The sequence below is a fragment of the Otolemur garnettii genome, unplaced genomic scaffold (assembly GCF_000181295.1).
Source record: "Otolemur garnettii isolate 467f Iridium unplaced genomic scaffold, OtoGar3 scaffold00013, whole genome shotgun sequence".
Taxonomy (NCBI): domain Eukaryota; kingdom Metazoa; phylum Chordata; class Mammalia; order Primates; family Galagidae; genus Otolemur; species Otolemur garnettii.
In genome coordinates this window covers 28,351,598-28,357,857 of record NW_003852408.1, presented here as the reverse complement: position 1 = coordinate 28,357,857, position 6,260 = coordinate 28,351,598, and the positions used below count along the sequence as shown (strand labels likewise).

At 39.2% G+C, this 6,260-nt stretch overlaps 1 protein-coding gene across 1 annotated transcript in view; it reads left to right on the top strand.

The window, feature by feature from the left end:
• The window catches only part of FAM117B (family with sequence similarity 117 member B), a 139,305-nt gene that overhangs the window by 46,593 nt on the left and 86,452 nt on the right, over nucleotides 1–6,260 (top strand).

The window sequence follows — 6,260 nt, the reverse complement described above, 5'->3', positions numbered from 1 at the left end:
GGGCGCCTATAGTCCCAGCTACTTGGGAGGCTGAGGCAAGAGAATTGCTTAAGCCCAGGAGTTGGAGGTTGCTGTGAGCTGTGATGCAACAACACTCTACCTAGGGTGACAGCTTGAGGCTCTGTCTCAAAAAAAAAGAAAAAGAAGGAATATTACCAAGGAAAAAGAGGGCTTTTTCATAATGATAAAGGGATTAATTCATCAAAAAACATAAGAGTGGGCTGGGTGCGGTGGCTCATGCCTGTAATACTAGCACTCTGGGAGGCTGAGGTGTGGATTGCTTGAGCTCAGGGGTTTGAGACCATACAGAGCCAGAGCCAGACTCTGTCTCTAAAGAAAAAAAAAAAGCTGGGCTTTGTGGTAGGGGCCTGTACTCCCAACTACTCCGGAGGCTGAGGCAAGAGGATTGAGCCCAAGAGTTTGAGGTTTCTGTGAACTGTGATGCCACGGCACTGTACCAAGGGTGATCAAGTGAAACTCTGTCTCCAAAAAAACAAAAAAATGAGTGTATGCATATAATAGCAAAGCCTCAAAACTCTTGGAAGCAGAGTTCAGCATTTGTTTCCTAGTCATTGTTAGTACAAGTAGGTAGATAGAATTTAGTAGAATTAGCAACATTATCAATAAATATATCTTAGTTTGCATCTATAGTACACTAACCAACAGCACAGTAAACATTCTTTTCAACTACACATGGAACATTAGTCAAAATAAACCATATGCTGAGCCATAATTCTCAATAACTTTAAATGGCATGAAATAATATAGACTATGTTCTGTGACCAAAACAAAATTAAATTAGAAATCAGTAATAAAGATAATATTTTTTAAAAATCCCTATTATTTGGAATTTAAATATTTCCTCCTTTTTATTTGAGAGATAGGTTTCATTTTTGTTTTTGTTTTTTGAGTCAGAGCCTCACTCTTGTTGCCCTGAGTCAGAAAGCAATGGCATCATCATAGCTTCTCCAACTCTTGGGCTCAAATGAGACTCCTGACTTAGCCTCCTTAGTAGCTGGAACTGCAATCATGTGCTACTGAGCTCAGCTAATTTTTCTGTTCTTTTTTTTTTTTTTTGCAGCGACACGGTTTCACTCTGTTGCCTGGCTAGAGTGCAGTAGGATTATCATAGCTCACTGTAACTTCAAACTCCTGGGTTCAAGGGATCTTCCTGCCTTAGCCTCCCAAGTAGCTAGGACTATGGGTGTGCCTGGCTAATTTTTCTTTTTTTATAGAGACAGGGCTTGCTACGTTGCTCAGGCTGGATAGACTGGTCCTTTGAAAGGATAAACTAATAACCTTTAGTTACATTGATGAAGGGAAAAAAGATATACATTATCAATGGTAGAATAGATGTTGCTGTAGATCTCATAATAAGTTAAAAAGAACATTATGGACAGCTTTATGCCAGTAAATTCAGTAACTTAGATGAGATGGACAAATTCCTTAAAAGAGACAAACTACTAGTACTGACGCAAGAAGAAATAGAAAACTTGAATATCTTGGCTTGGCACCCATAGCCCAGTGGTCATGATGCTGGCCATGTGCACCGGGGCTGGCGGGTTCGAACCTGGTGTAGGCCTGGTAAACAGTAGTGGTAACAACAACAACAACAAAATAGCTGGGCATTGCGGCAGGCGCCTGTAGTCCCAGCTGCTTGGGAGGCTGAGGCAAAAGAATCCCTTAAGCCCAAGAGTTTGAATTTGCTGTGAGCTGGGAAGCCATAGCACTCTACCGAGGGTGACGTAGTGAGTTGAGACTCTGTCTCAAGAAAATAAAATTTGAATATCTTTTTATCTGTGAAGGAAATTGAATTTGTAATTTTATAACTTTCCCAAAAAGAAAACTCTAAGGCAAGTGGTATTGGTGACTTGCCAGACTTTTAGGGAAGAAATAATAAGAGTTGTTCATAAATCCTTCAAGAAAAAAGAAGAGGTAAGTACCCTAACTCATTTAGTGATGTAGTTTTCTTCCAATAGTAAAGCCACAAAGACATAAGAAAACAATAGAATAGTATCCTTCAGGAGTACAAACACAAAACTTAACAAAATATTTCTTTCTTTTTTTTTTTTTTTTTGACAGAGCCTCAAGCTGTCGCCCTGGGTAGAGTGCTATCTATGGCATCACAGCTTACAGCAACCTCCAACTCCTGGGCTCAAGCGAGTCTCCTGCCTCAGCCTCCCAAGTAGCTGGGACTGCAGGCGCCCGCCACAATGCCTGGCTTTTGTTTTTAGGTTGCAGCCATCATTGTTGTCTGGCAGGCCCGGGCTGGATTCGAACCCACCACCTTAGGTGTATGTGGCTGGTGCCTTAGCCACTTGAGCCACAGGCGCTAAGCCAACAAAATATTTCTATCAAATCTGGCTATAAATATAATGATCACACATCACGAGTAGGTGAAATTTATACCAACTATGTAAGTTTGATTCAATAGTAAAAAAATCAACATACACTAAATTCCTTTTTTTGAGACAGTCTCACTATATTGCCCTTGATAGAGTGCTGTGACGTCACAGCTCACAGTAACCTCAAACTCTTGGGCTTGAGCGAATTCTCTTGTCTCAGCCTCCCTAGTAGCTGGGACTATAGGCTACAGGTGCCCACACAGTGCCTGGCTTTTTGTTGTTGTTATAGTTGTCATTGTTGTTTTTAGCAGGCCCTGGCTGGGTTTGAACCCTCCAGCCCCGGTGTATATGGCAGGCACCTTAACCACTGAGCTACAGGCACTGAGCCACTAAATTCTTATTATTCACAGATTGTGTACTTCTGCAGTCCAAATTTAGTGTACTTTTGTGGTCATTTGTGGACATGCAAGTGCAATGGAAAATTTGAGTTGCCTGACACACACATTCCCAGTTGAGGTCAAACAAGGCCCTCTGCCTTCTTTTAGGTGTCATAATATAAACAAATGTCCTTTTAGTGCCATGTTTTTTACATTTTTGGTTAATGATTTTGTTGGTTAAATTGGCCCCAAGCATACATAGTGCTGAAGTGCTGTCTAGTATTTTTAAATGCAAGTAGGCTATAATGTACCTTCTGGAGAAATTAATTTGTATTAGATAACTTCATTCAGGCATGAATTATAGTGTGTTGGCCCTGAATTAATGTTAATGGGAACTAATAAATATGTATTAAATAAGGTATCTTTACACAGAAACACATTAAACAAAGTTATATATTGTTTGGTTGATGAAAATGTGATTAGAGGCTGATAGGAATATAAACCTGTGCTTCTCTGAGTAGTTGTTTAGTATTTGCTAATTCAGTGTTCCTGGTGGGTTTATGTAGATAACTACCACAAATAATGAGAATTGGCTGTATTTCTATTATTCTGCTCTATTATCTGAGAGCAAAGGGGGAAAACCTCATGATCATCTCAGTTTATACAGAAAATATATTTGACAAAATTCAACATCTCTTCATGTTAAAAACTCTCAGAAATCTAGGGCAAGAAGAGAACCTTCTAATAAAGGGCTGCTTTATTGTGATATTCCTAAGTGTATATAATATAAACCTGAAGTTAACATCTTATTCCTTTCCTTACAAGATCAGGAACAAACCAAGATGTGTCATCTCATGATGTCCATTCTGGTCCTAAAGTTTACGTGAAACTGCAAAGACCAAAATAGTTAAAACAATATTGAAAAAGAATAGTTGAAGTTGGAGAATTTATGCTACACTGCCTAAGGACAGAAAGTCCATCAATGGAATAGAATAAAAATAACTACACATTTCAATAAAGCTTCCTAAGGTGGAATAGTATTTTCAACAATGGTTCTGGAACCAAATGGGTTACCCATATGGAGAAGGGGTGATAATCCTTGGCCCTTTCCTCAAACTGTGCACAGAAATAAAATACAAATGGATCAAAGATGTAAATGTGAAGGCTAAAATTGTAAAACTTCTGAAAGAAGGCACAGGAGCAAATCTTGACCTTGAGGTAGACAAAGACTTCTTAGGACACAAAAAATATGAATTGTTAACAGAAATAAAAATTGCTGTTTGAAAGGCAGCATTAAAAAAATGAGAAGATAAGCCTCAAAGTAGGCAAAACTGTTCATATGCATGGATTGAACAAAGGACTTACATCTAGAACATATAAAACCAATTTAATAAGACATACTAACCATTTAAAAAATGAACAATGGAGTTGATCAGATGTCTCATTAAAAAAAATATATGAGTGGCCAAAAAGCACTTAAAAGTACTCTTCCTTATTGAGGAATGCAAATTCAAGAAGCAGTGAACCACTACGTGTCAACTAAAATGACTGGCATGAAAATATCTGACAATGTTGATGAAGACCATAGAATAATAGGTGCTCTAATGCATTGTTGGTAGAAGTAAAAACTGGTATAACCTGTTGGGGAAACACTTTGTCAGTTTCTTATAAAGTGAGATCTATATAATTTACCTAAAATAAATGAAAACATATATCCACAAAAAGACTTTTTCAAGAATTTTAATACATAATTCTTTTTTTTGAGACAGAGCCTCAAGCTATTCCCCTGGGTAGAGTGCTGTAGCATCACAGCTCACAGCAGCCTCCAACTCCTGGGCTCAAGCAAGTCTCCTGCCTCAGCCTCCCAAGTAGCTGGGACCACAGGCGCCTGCCACAACGCCAATCTATTTTTTGGTTGCAGCTGTCATTGTTGTTTGGTGGCTCAGGCTGGATTCGAACCTGCCACCTTAGGTGTATGTGGCTGGCATCTTAGCTACTTGAGCCACAGGCACCAAGCCTAATACGTAATTCTTAATAAACAACCTGAAGCAACCCAGATATTCATCAGTAGGCTATTGGATAAACAAATCGTAGTATATTGTATTAGGTTGGGTTCCCTGGAAAAAAGAACCAGTAGGATACAGGCAAGGTCTTACAATTAAGTTTATAAGCTCATCCTAGAAAAAATATTACATACTTCATTGCTGTGATATCAGTATTGTCACCTTCAAAATACTCCCTTTGGGAAGCTGTGTACTGATGCCAGTGCCTAGTCCACCCTTCAAAGCATTTTTGGCACTTTTCCTGGAATGATCATCAGAGCTGTTGTAGTATGATGTCTGACAATTAAGTTTGCAAGCTTGCGACCATACACTTACTTTGGCAGCACTGTACATTGTACAAACAACTTAGTAAGGTATCATAGCCTTGGCATATCAGCGTCTCACCTCTGTTCATGTTGACATGTGCTGGTGTCTTGCTGAGTGGCATTCATTATTGTTATTATGTATTTTTGTGTGCCATACAACAAACTTCTGACCTCATGCAAGCCTCTCACCTTGGCCTCTCAAAATGCTAAGGTCATCAGTATGAACCACTCACTACCTGGTTCAGAATAATGTTTAATCAAATATCTGGACACCCTGTGGCCTAGTTAAGTTGACACATAAAATAAACTACCACTTATATTCATTCAATGGAATATTCCTCAGCAATAAAAAGGAACTAACTGCTGATGAATGAAGGATGAATCTCATAGACACTATGCTGAATGAAAGAAGTCAGGCATGAAAGAGTGTAATTATATGATTACATTTGTGTAACACTTTCCAAAAGGCAAAACTAACTTTTTATGACAGAAAGTAGGTCAGAGGTCCCCTTGGTCCAAGGGTGGAGAGGTCGACTTTTTTTTTTTTTTTTGAGACAGAGCCTCAAGCTATTCCCTGGGTAGAGTGCTGTAACATCACAGCTCACAGCAACCTCCAACTCCTGGGCTCAAGTGAGTCGCCTGCCTCAGCTTCCCAAGGAGCTAGGACCACAGGCGCCCGCCACAACGCCCAGCTATTTTTTGGTTGCAGCCGTCGTTGTTTGGCGGGTCTGGGCTGGATTTTAACCTGCCACCTTAGGTGTATGTGGCTGGCGCCTTAGCCACTTGAGCCACAGGCGCCGAGCCTAGAGAGGTCGACTTCTAAGTGGCATGAAGAATTGTTTTGGGGGTGATAGCAGTATTCTAAATCTTGATTATGATGGTAATTTAATGGGTATGTTTGTTTTTCAAAACTGAAATTGTACACTAAAAAGTGAGTACATTTATTTTAATGTAAATTATACCTCATCTAAGAAAATTTGAACAGTAATTTGATTTTTAAATTTCTAAAATAGTCATCTTTTGATACCATGCCTAATGGGAATCATTTTTGCTAAGTTGACCATTTAGTTCTTATTAGGATTAATTATTTTTTTTTTATTTTTTTTTTTTTGAGACAGAGCCTCAAGCTGTCCCCCTGGGCAGAGTGCCGTGGCATTACAGCTCACAGCA